This window comes from Bubalus bubalis, chromosome 11 (assembly GCF_019923935.1).
Source record: "Bubalus bubalis isolate 160015118507 breed Murrah chromosome 11, NDDB_SH_1, whole genome shotgun sequence".
In the NCBI taxonomy this organism is placed as follows: Eukaryota; Metazoa; Chordata; class Mammalia; order Artiodactyla; family Bovidae; genus Bubalus; species Bubalus bubalis.
Window position 1 is genome coordinate 97,949,718 of NC_059167.1, and position 13,108 is coordinate 97,962,825.

The window sequence follows — 13,108 nt, forward strand, 5'->3', positions numbered from 1 at the left end:
TTACCTACAAGGCAGACAATTTGTAAATGAGAACTAAAATGTCTAACTCCTCTATCACATTTCTCGTTTTTAAAATGAAAACTGTATTAAGTACAAAAGGAATAATTATAGACTACTCTTCTAAACTAATTTTCAATATGGTAATAACCAAAATAAACTTTACTGAAAATTATTAAGAACCAGAAATTGTTAGCACCATTACTTACAAAACTACAGACAAATACTCAAATCAGGCTCCCTTTCTTCACATGAGGAAAAAAGAAAACCTGTCATAAGTGTCTGTCAAGCTGGACAGGCACGGTCCAAGTCTCAGCCACATCTAACACAGCCAGCAGTTTTTAATTAGCAAAGCAGGATAAAAGATTATTAAAATTCAAACTCACGGACAGAGCACAGGCTTTTGGAATCAGACTGACCTGGACTCAAATTCTGGCTAGAATTCCTTGTATGACCTTGTATGGGAAAAGGGTAACCCAGTAAGCCTGGCTTGGTCAACCCTACCCATTCCCCAAAATGGACTGCTTACAGACTAGTCTCTGACTAGTTCCTGGAAGGTTCTGTCTGATAAGAGTGTTTCCGCATGCCTGAGAACCTGGGCCACACTGTACCCGCATGACCAGACAGTTTATGCTGACAACGTGATTTACGATGAACACATTTTTTTCTCTCAGGTTCTGAAGCTTAAGTAGTTCAGTCACAGAGGTATCACACGCCTATGTGACTGACCCCTAATAAGCACCTAACACTGCCCAAAACACATCTACTAGCCAAAGTCACTACTATTTATCTGTTTGTTTAACATATATGATGATTACAAGTTAAAACAAAAATAGAAAATTCTAATTTTGCTATTAAACATTGATATAAAAGTAAGGAAATTATGTGGTTGCCAAAACTTTGGAATTTGCTTATTAACTTAGAAAAAATGTTGTCAATATTTAAACCAGAGTAATACCACTTATTGATTATATTCTTTGCAGCCAAAGATGGAGAGGCTCTATAAAATCAGCAAAACCAAGACCGGGAGCTGACTGTGGCTCAGATCATGAACTCCTTATTGCCAAATTCAGACTTAAATTGAAGAAAGTAGGGAAAACCACTAGACCATTCAGGTATGACCTAAATCAAATCCCTTGTGACTATACAGTGGAAGTGAGAAATAAATTTAAGGGACTAGATCTGATAGACAGAGTGCCTGATGAACTATGGACAGAGGTTCGTGACATTGTACAGGAGACAGGGATCAAGACCATCCCCATGGAAAAGAAATGCAAAAAAGCCAAATGGCTGTCTGGGGAGGCCTTACAAATAGCTGTGAAAAGAAGAGAAGCAAAAAGCAAAGGAGAAAAGGAAAGATATAAGCATCTGAATGCAGAGTTGCAAAGAACAGCAAGAAGAGATAAGAAAGCCTTCCTCAGCAATCAATGCAAAGAAATAGAGGAAAACAACAGAATGGGAAAGACTAGAGATCTCTTCAACAAAATTAGAGATGTATGGCACAACCAATACAATATTGTAAAGTAAAAAAAATAAAAAAGAAAAGAAAATTAGAGATACCAAGGGAACATTTCATGCAAAGATGGGCTCGATAAAGGACAGAAATGGTATGGACCTAACAGAAGCAGAAGATATTAAGGAGAGATGGCAACAATACACAGAAGAACTGTACAAAAAAGATCTTCATGACCAACATAATCACGATGGTGTGATCACTCACCTAGAGCCAAACATCCTGGAATGTGAAGTCGAGTAAGCCTTAGAAAGCATCACTACGAACAAAGCTAGTGGAGGTGATGGAATTCCAGTTGAGCTATTTCAAATCCTGACATATGATGCTGTGAAAGTGTTGCACTCAATATGCCAGCAAATGTGGAAAACTCAGCAGTGGCCACAGGACTGGAAAAGGTCAGTTTTCATTCCAATCCCAAAGAAAGCCAATGCCAAAGAACGCTCAAACTACCGCACAGTTGCACTCATCTCACACGCTAGTAAAGTAATGCTCATAATTCTCCAAGCCAGGCTTCAGCAATATGTGAACTGTGAACTTCCAGATGTTCAAGCTGGTTTTAGAAAAGGCAGAGGAACCAGAGATCAAATTGCCAACATCCGCTGGATCATTGAAAAAGCAAGAGAGTTCCGGAAAATCTATTTCTGCTTTATTGACTATGCCAAAGCCTTTGACTGTGTGGATCACAATAATCTGTGGAAAATTCTTCAAGAGATGGGAATACCAGACCATCTGACCTGCCTCTTGAGAAACCTATATGCAGGTCAGGAAGCAACAGTTAGAACTGGACATGGAACAACAGACTGGGTCCAAATAGGAAAAACAGTACGTCAAGGCTGTATATTATCACCCTGCTTATTTAACTTATATGCAGAGTACATCATGAGAAAGTCTGGGCTGGAAGAAGCACAAGCTGGAATCAAGATTGCCAGGAGAAATATCAATAACCTCAGACACGCAGATGACACCACCCTTATGGCAGAAAGTGAAGAGGAACTAAAGAGCCTCTTGATGAAAGTGAAAGTGGAGAGTGAAAAAGTTGGCTTAAAGCTCAACATTCAGAAAACTAAGATCATGGCATCTGGTCCCATCACTTCATGGGAAATAGATGGGGAGACAGCGGGAACAGCATCAGATTTTATTTTTCTGGGCTCCAAAATCACTGCAGATGGTGATTGCAGCCATGAAATTAAAAGACACTTACTCCTTGGAAGGAAAGTTATGACCAACCTAGATAGCATATTCAAAAGCAGAGACATTGCTTGCCAACAAAGGTCTGTCTAGTCAAGGCTATGGTTTTTACTGTGGTCATGTATGGATGTCAGAGTTGGACTGTGAAGAAAGCTGAGCGCTGAAGAATTGATGCTTTTGAATTGTGGTGTTGGAGAAGACTCTTGAGGGTCCCTTGGAATGCAAGGAGATCCAACCAGTCCCTTCTAAAGGAGATCAGTCCTGGGTGGTGTTCTTTGGAAGGAATGATGCTAAAGCTGAAACTCCAGTCCTTTGGCCACCTCATGTGAAGAGTTGACTCATTGGAAAAGACCCTGATGCTGGGAGGGATTGGGGGCAGGAGGAGAAGGGGACGCCAGAGATGAGATGGCTAGATGGCATCACTGACTCGATGCACATGAGTTTGAGTGAACTCTGGGAGTTGGTGATGGACAGGGAGGCCTGGCGTGCTGCGATTCATGGGGTCGCAAAGAGTCGGACACGACTGAGCGACTGAACTGAACTGACTGAATACCACCTATGAAAAATGTAAATACTTTTTTTAAAAGTGTCTTGCAGCAAAATATCATTATAACTACATGCTCTTAGGAAAAGAATTTTTAAGATTTAAGGTGTTCAAATGCTAAGTTTAATTGAAAACTTAAAAACCTGTTTCAAAAAACTCTTCCTTAACTTTAAAGTTAGCAAAAATTACTTATAATTAGAATCGAAAGCCCCAAATACTGCCAATCTGTTACATGGACAAGGTCAATACAAAACTAATAATCTACAAACTAAAATTAAGAAATTAAAAAAAAAAACAAGTTAATGGGTTTTTGGGAACAGTAAAAAAATAATACAGTTGTTGCTGCACTGTATTTCACAAAGAGAAAGATAAAAAGTAAAAAGCCAGAAGCGGCATGGTAAATGGCACCCTCTTGTGTTTCATTTTTAATGATAAAAGTTTAAAGTCAATTTCAAGGTAACTGTTATCTTCTAAGTAGCTACTCATTAATCTCTGGCCTTAGAAATTCAAAGGCTGGTGGGAGAAAAATTACTTTTAATGTACTAAGAATATTCCCGCATTTTAATACTTACATAGCTTTCTAAAAATAAATATAAACATAAGATATTCAGAAAAATGCCACATTCACATATAAACTGAGTCTCCCTTACAGGTGCCCTTCTAACAACAAACCTTCCTTGGGTCTCCTCTCTCTGTAATTACAAACTTATATGCCTGGGTCTGTATTTCTTGGGCTCTAAAATCACAGCAGATGCTGACTGTAGCCATGAAATCAGAAGACGTCTGCTTCTTCGCGAGAAAGCTATGACAAACCTAGACAGTGTCCTGAAAGCAGAAACATTACTCTGAAGACAAAGGTGTGTATAGTCAAGGCTATGGTTTTCCCAGTAATCACAAACAATTGTAACAGCTGGAAGGTAAAGAAGACGGAGCGCCAAAGAAATGATGCCTGCAAACTATGGTTTTGGAGAAGACTCTCAAGAGTCCCATGGACAGCAAGGAGATCAAACTAGTCAATCTTAAGGGAAATCAACACTGAATAATCATTGGAAGGACTGATACTGAAGCTGAAGCTCCAGTATTTTGGTCATCTGATGCAAACTGTTGACTCATTGGAAAAGTCACTGATGCTGGGAAAGATTGAGGGCAGAAGGAGAAGAGGGTGTCAGAGGATGAGATGGCTAGATGGCATCACCGATGCTGTGGACATGAACTTGGGCAAATTTAGGAAGATGGTGAGGGACAGAGAGGCCTGGTGTGCTTCAGTCCATGGGGTCGCAAAGAGTCGGACACGACTAGGTGACTGAACAACAACAATAATGCTTGGGTCACAAAGGGTAACAGGAATCTATCACAAGCTTAGTACCTAAGAGCACTTAGTACGCTACTAAAATTACAGCTTAGCCTCTAACAGTGAAAACCAGGGCAAGTTATTCAACTCTAAGCCTCATTTGGGCATAATAATGGTGCCTATGCCACAGAGTTGTTTTAATGATTAAAAGAATAAATATAAAGGGCTTAGAACAGTATCTTACCAAAAAAAGTATTGGATATATGTTAGCAAGGATTAAAATATGATATACAGATGCAGAAATAAAAATGTGCACTGGATAAAATAAATGTCATGAAAACTTCCTTAAGCAGTATCACTGATTTGGCAGGCCCTTCTTTAGACTATCTAGGTAAAAATATAAAGAATTTCTAGGCTTACGGACTTCTGCTGAATTTCAGGAGGAACCAATCCTACTGTTTCTAATCTATAATATTAAATAAAATACATGTGTTAAAATACATAAGTGTCATGTTATAAGACAAGAAATGCCTTAAACCCAAGAATAGAGGGCATAAATTTAAAAATATGCCAAGATCAAAAAAATAATAATTTTGTTCAGTCAGCAGCGAGATGTTCTAGAGAAACATTGGCTTAGCTCAAATAAAGAATCAAAAAACATCAATAAAAATGTACTAACAAAGCTAGGGAAGACAGACTGAACTTAAAATCTGACCAATTACCCTTGAAGAACAACTGTGAATACAGCTGCACATAAGATCCAGACTATAGAAAGTATGACGTTTAAAGTACGTAAATAGCACTCGAGTCAGCACATGACTGGATTCTGGAGTGGACTTCCACTAAAGCTGACCTAGGTACTAACACGTCAATGATTACAGATATTTTTTCTATCAGTAAAAATGAGACATTTATTGTGCATTTACCATGTAGCAGTTAATTGAGACAAATTAAACTCTTGACTTCAATATGAAAAAACTGAGTTGATGAAAGGGCTGTTTTCTGTATTCATGTCATAATGATTCTTTAAGAATTCTTAAAGAACTCAGTGATTCTTACTGTGTGATTAGTTTCTATTTTTTTAAATAAAAATGAAAAAAAAAATAAAGGCTAATGATGATAATAGCACACAGTGGTAAAGAATCCACCTGCAAAGCAGGAAATGGAGGATACAAAACGCGGGTTTGATCCTGGGTTGGGAAGATCTGCTGGAGGAGGAAATGGCAGCCTGCTGCAGCATTCCTGCCCTGGAGAGTCCCACGGACAGAGGGGCCTGACGGGCTACAGCCCATGGGGTCGCAAAGAGTCGGACACAACGGGTATTTTTTAAAATATGTATTTACTTATTTGGCTGCGTCAGGACTTAGGTGTGGCCCACGGGCCTAGCTGTCTTTCAGCATGTGGGATCTTTTCAGTTCCCTGACCAGGTATCAAATCGGTAACCCCCACATTGGAAGGCAAATTCTTAACCACTTGACCACCAGGGAAGTCCCTATAACTGGTATTTTGAGCACTGACTTAAAACAAAATAAAATGAATAAAAACCTTAGCTTTTCCTTACAGAATATCAACTAGTAAATATAAAAATCATGAAAAAAAATCACCATTTGGCAAACACCACAATAATTCAGGCAGGAATCATCAAAAGATGCTAAAAACTAATGACCAAATTATGAATAGAAAAAATATTATTTATATACTATCAAAATTATTCTCCATAAGATAATTCTAAGCACAAAGAGGCAAGAGAAGTTTAAGCAGGTAAACCTAGCAGGCACTTTATCACAAGTAATGGGACAAATTGACATCATGAATATCCTCATATGAGGCATTTGAGAAGGACATAACATTACTTGTGATATTCAAAAATATATAACCCAAATTTAACCATTAAGAAACATAAAATCCAAACTGAGGAATACTCTATGAAATAACTGGCTAGTACTTCAAAGGATCAAGGTACGAAAGACATTGAAATGAATGGAAGACAAAGGTGAAGAACTATTACAGAGTGAAGGAGACTTAGAAGACAGAAAAACTAACACAATACATGACCTTAACTGTACACTTAACAAGAAAAATTACATTAACGGCACAGCTGGCAAATTTTGAATACACTCTGCAGATAATAGTATTTTATAAATGTAAATTTCCTGATATTAATTACCTACTTGAAATTATGGAACATGTTAAATTTGAAGAATCTGGATGAAGATATGGTATTGAAAATTCTTTGTATTGTATTAATATTTACCACTCTTTTAAGTCTAAAATAATTTCAACATGAAAAGTTTTTTTTTTTAAAGAAAAAAATTTTTGAAAAACCAAGATGAAAAGGTACTCTTCTCTTGTATATCCAATCCCCCCTGAAATCTACTATTCTATGCCGACAAATAAAGAAATCACATTATTTCAAGGAAAAATACTAACATAAGCTTAGTTTTTCTCTCAATCCTACTGTGAAGGGGAAAAAAATAAATTTTAACTTCTAGCTCTAAAATTCTGACTTTACATAACTTGAGTTCTTCACCACTATAAAGTAATAACAATGTGTCTGCTACATTCCGGGCCCTGGGCTGACTACTTTATGTACACTAGCTCCAATTCTTATCACAATGCTGGCAAGGCAGGTATGGATATTAGCATCTACAGACAAGAAAATTTGGGATGGATAAGACTAAGTAATTTACTCAAAGTTACAGAACTGTTAGATGACATAACCAATACTTAAGCCCATACCATCAAACTCCAAACACCAACTTGACACTATAATGCCTCCCCAGGGGACTGCTGAGAGGTCAATAAAACATGTAAATTAGAACAGGGAAAGGGAAAGGGAAAGGGAAGTCGCTCAGTCATGTCCAACTCTTTGCGATCCCATGGACTGTAGCCTAGCATGCTCCTCTATCCAAGGGCTTTTCCAGGCAAGGGTACTGGAGTGGGTTGCCATTTCCTTCTCCATAGACTAGGGAGCATCATCAAATTTGACACCTGGATTTATCATGAAGAAGCAGCAATGGAAATAATTGAAAAATTCATTACTTCAATTATTATACTGAAGTAATTTCAATATTTCAACAATGAAAATAAGACAGGAAAAGGATTTTAGGAATGCTGAATCACCCTAACAGTGTTGATTCAAATTGTTTACAAAACTATTTTTTGGTTTCCTACATACATAAGAAACAAGTCTTATGAAAAACAGATATTTCTAATACTCAGGTAACACAGTCTGGTGGAACAAGTAGAATTTTCCTAAAATGATCCTGGGGGTGCCTGGATCACTGTGGAATGCCTAAAATGGAATTTTCCTAAAATGATCCTGGGTGTGCCTGGATCACTGTGGAATGCCCAGAAAAGAAACAAATCGTGCCAAATCGCACCACGGTTCCCTCTTTCTCCAGCAGGAGGAACTGCACCAGAATTCATCTTTGTCTGGAACCAGGGGTTTATCCTTCTCGGTCCCCAGCAGAGAAGCTGCAACTTCCCACAGTACCCTCAAGAGCTGGTCAGTTAGGCTTCCCAGACAATTCTTAAAAACAGGTGGCACCTCAACATGTACAGCTCAAAGCTTAAGTAATGTATATGCCACCCTATGGACTAGGATGCTTTCAATGAAGCTGACCTTTGTAATAAGAGAACATGATGTGGTGGAAGGTGTGAGCCCTCCGTTGGCACACTATTACATGTGTAGTGGTATCTACATCAGCACAACTTCCTATACGATAGTGCAAAGACCAGTCTTAGGAGGAATTCTGCTTTGTGATAGAGTTATGTGGTAGGGTAGGCATAATTGAAGAAACTTACAAGCCTACCATATAACTCTATCACAAAGCAGAATTCCTCCTAAGACTTCATCTAAGACCATATAGGATAAAAAGAAGCCCAAATTCTTGTAAAAATGAAAAAGAAAAATAAGACTTCTTTACCCAATTCAGTCTGTGTATTAATGAATAATACTTTATACACTATCCTCATAAATACATGCTTTAATGATAATGTCAGCTAAAAAAATTGACTGCTAGAAGTCAGTCATTTAGCAACAGGCTTCACGTACACTATATATTTTTTAATGCTTTCACCTATTCTGTGAGCTATTGTTATTATTATTATTACCCCCATTTTGCAGACAAGCAAAATCAGGGTTAAAGAGGTTAAATAACTTGCCCAAAGTACAAGCAGGGCCTGAATGGTTTTAATCACTACTAGCGTGCTTTAGGGAGAAGGCAATGGCACCCTACTCCAGTACTCTTGCCTGGAAAATCCTATGGATGGAGGAGCCTGGAAGGCTGCAGTCCATGGGGTCGCTGAGGGTCAGACAAGACTGAGCGAGCTCACTTTCACTTTTCACTTTCATGCATTGGAGAAGGAAATGGCAACCCACTCCAGTGTTCTTGCCTCGAGAATCCCAGGGACGGGGGAGCTGGGTGGGCTGCGGTCTATGAGGTTGCACAGAGTTGGACACGACTGAAGCGACTTAGCAGCGGCAGCGTGCTTTAATTGACTGATATTTCTAACAACTCATGAAGTCTATAGGTAGTATACTGAAATAGGCATACTTTACAATTGAAAAAAATTCAAGGTCTGTAAGTATTAAATGACTTGCTCACTATCATATTAAGTTAACATTAATAGCAATAAGTAAAATAACTTCACAAAAGTCAGTGTAACGGTCAGTACTGTTACATCAGTCAGAACTGACAGATGCTATATATATAAGAACTCTAGTTTATATACATATTCTAACACCAAGGTCAAAACATATCTTTCTAAATTTAGAGAAAAGTTTAGCAGTCTATTCTCCATTTCTTCCTAACTATAACTGAACAAGATTGACACTGAATAACTGCTACATGTGACATCATGCAGCAGAAAGCTGTTACAAAATTTGGAATTATTGAGTAAACTTTTATGCCTCCATTATCAGCGTGGCATACTAAATTAACTGAGGACACTCTGCTTATAAATAACTCACACAACCAACATGAATATTTAATGAAGTCCTATTCTCACTCTGTGTAAATATTTCAACACTTCCAATGAAGATATGCTACAACAGAAAGGACTTCAAAAAGGCCGGCTTACAACTCTGAAACTGGATTATACTGCAGTCACTATCATACTAAAATAGCACACACAAGAAAGAAAAAAGGCCACCTTTTCCCCCTAACAAAGAATTAAAAGAAAATAGAAGCTCATTATTCAGCTTGGTGGCATGCTCATATAAATCTCACATGGAAGGTACTAACAAGTCCTTCTTTCAGATTTTACATAAGATAAAAAGTCAAATTTGACACAACACACTGGTACCTTAGAAACACAAAATCTTTGCATAAAAGTACCAATGTGAGTGCCCAATGATCATTTGAATTGTATTATTTTTAATATTCAAAAACCCACAATGAAACATGTATTTAGTCATCACATACTGATGTTGATTAAGTTTTCTTGACCCATTCTCTAACAGAAATATAAAACCAAGAGGTTTTGATCTAAACTCTCTTGATTTATATAATTTTCCACTTTTACTTGTATTAAACTTGCCTTTCTCAAAACTAGAGGATGAACAAGGCCGGAAAATCAGTTCTAAATAAGCTCTGAAAAGCTGTTTGTTTCATGAGACAGAAGCAGAAACAATAAGCTACTCCCTTCCATTTTGTTTACTCAATCAATTTTTTTTAATGACTAACTTGTGCATACTCAGCACTCCCTCTTCTCTAAAGATCTGTAATCCACAGGGGCAAGACAGTAACTACAGAACTTCCAACATGTTCAAGGGAGTTGATAGAACCCATCTCTGTAAGGCAAATTATAGAAAGTTTCTTTTTTTGTGACATAATAGATCAACATGTAATAACTCAATAGGATCTTCTTATAAAAACAGCTCAAGTCTACATTAGAAATGGAAAGATAACACAATTCTCCTGAAATTCTTTTCTCTGTATTTTATTTAGGATCAAGACATATTACCAACATTTCAAATAGTCATGGCTAAGAAGTTTTGCAAAACACAAAACACAGTTTCCACTTTTCATAAATACATGATAGACTTCAGATATGACAAAGGATATTTGGTTTTTAATTCCCATCCAAGCAGTAACAACCATGCTGTCATATCCATTAAGATCAGCAATAATATCAAAATAGTAATCAATGATGGATGAACAATACAGGTAGGAAGATCAGAAAGTACAAAGGTTGTAAGGTAAAGGCATAACCTGGTGTATCTGAGGAACACGGAGGCCAGGGTGGGTGAAGCAAAGGGGAAAACATTAGAAAATGGAGATGAGTAATAAGGCATGGGGAGGAGAGTCAGATTATGTGATTCATGGGTCATTTATAAGGAATTTGGCTTTTACTGTGAGTGAGAGGGGAAGCGATTGAGAATTCAATATGGAAGAGTGTAAAACACAACATATTTGAACAGTATCACCCTGGCTGTTCTACTAAGAAAAGGCAAAAAGGAAAAGAAAGTGGAAGCAGGGAGACCAGTCAGAAAACTACTGAAATAACGCAAGCAAGAGCTGATGGTGGCATGGACCACGTGGAGGCAGTGCAGAGTGGATTCTGTATACTCCAGGGTTTTTGCCAGAGAAGACATGAGAGAGATCAAGAAACTAAAATGAAGCAACTGAAGTAGGAGGCTGCAAAGCAGGCAAGCATGGTGTCCTGGAAGCCAAGTGAAGAAGATATTTCATGAAGAAGAGAGTGCCAAATAATCTTGATCTAAAGGAGGGCTGAGAAGCACCTTTAAATCTAGCAATAGCGGAGCTGAAAAACCTGATTGTAAACGTATTCAAGAAAGATGGGAGAAGGAAAATTTAAGACACTGCATATAGAAAACATTTTTAAAGGGTTTTGCTATAAGGAGAGGGAAAGAAATAAGGCAGTGGCTAGAGAAGGAAGGAGGGACAGGATTTTTAAGATGGAAGAACATATTAACACATTATAGACTAGTGGGAATAATCTAGAAGAGAAGAAAAAATGATATAGAAGACAGAAACATGCTAGAGCAATGAGGAGGAAGTAGACTAGTTTATATGGCACCCCACTCCAGTACTCTTGCCTGGAAAATCCCATGGACGGAGGAGCCTGGTGAGCTGCAGTCCATGGGGTCGCAAAGAGTCGGACACGACTAAGCGACTTCACTTTCACTTTTCACTTTCATGCATTGGAGAAAGAAATGGCAACCCACTCCAGTGTTCTTGCCTGGAGAATCCCAGGGACGGGGGAGCCTGGTGGGCCGCGGTCTATAGGATCGCACAGAGTCGGACACGACTGAAGCGACTTAGCAGCAGCAGCAGCAGACTAGTATATAAGTGGGGGAGCTGGCCTTAGCTAGGAGCAAAGTTCACTCATCTCTTACAGAAAGGACAGAGTGCAAGGATGCAAATACAGAGTCTGTGGAAGTTCCCTTCTGGTTGCCTAACAAACTAGGAAGCTATATGCTGGAGAAGTGCTAGAGGTTTGAGAAAGGAGGAGAACGTATCAGCCATTGTCTAGGAGTGTGGGAGAGTGAAATGACCGGGGAAATACAATATGATTACTGGCTAGCATTAAGGACTCCCTAAGGTCTGGGACCATGAATTTAAAGTGAGGCCAGCATGTATGGTTATCTTTTTTTTCTCAGATGTGTGGGTATAGGCAAAAAGCTGAGTATATGCAAGCCAATGACTATCATGATTGACCATGAAATTTAAGCTGGGCAAGGAAAGTTAGACATTAGGAGGATCAGGGACAGTGAGAAAAAGATAGATTTAAAAGACAGAAGATCCCAAAGATCCACTGAAAAGACAAAAAACACAGGAAGAGAATACACGATCCTAGAAATATCTATTTTTCTAAAATTGCTGTTTATTTATTAATAAACATTGAATAGTTTAGAATATATAACTATAGCTAGAAAACTGTCAATAAATATTTTTATCCTAAAAAAAAAAAAAAAAAACAACACAAAGAAAAGGACTGAGGGTCCCAGTAGGCTCAAAGAACCATTGGAGTAATAGAAACTGTGATATGAAAAGATAAGAGACGGTAGCAGAGAGTGGAAACTGTGAGGGACTGAAGTCTGGATAAACACAAGGTCTAGAAGTGAGTACTGGAGTGGGATAACGGGCAAAATTCATTGGAGAAGAGGAATTTCAGTTTGAAGATACCAGTGTACTGAATGAATTACCCACATGAATGTAGAAATACCCAAGAATTATAATACAAGTAGTACTAGAGTGAATGTCATGGGACTAAGAACTAGTATCTGTTGGAGACAATTCTCCATGGGTCTTCCATTCCTCTACATCGTGTGAACAGAGGTACTAACTACCTTTATTGTGGATTAAGTTTCCAAGCAAGCTTGTATAGCCAACCGCCTTGGAAAACAGTGTTTCTCTCCAAAGCAAAGGGTACGCTTCCTTTGCTTGGAAGACATTCTCTTCCTCTAGGACATGGGCAGACATGCTTAGTGTCTGTTATGAAAAGACACCTTATCGAGTCACACTTTAGGAACTGGGACTTGAGTAACCAGTGAAAGCAAATGCTGTCACTCTGGCTACTGCTTTTGCTGTTAGTAATCAAGTCC

The 13,108-nt window shown here is 38.2% G+C and overlaps 1 protein-coding gene across 4 annotated transcripts in view; it reads right to left on the reverse strand.

The window, feature by feature from the left end:
* AP3S1 (adaptor related protein complex 3 subunit sigma 1) overlaps positions 1-13,108 on the reverse strand; it is a 74,593-nt gene that overhangs the window by 27,306 nt on the left and 34,179 nt on the right. The window lies entirely within an intron of this gene.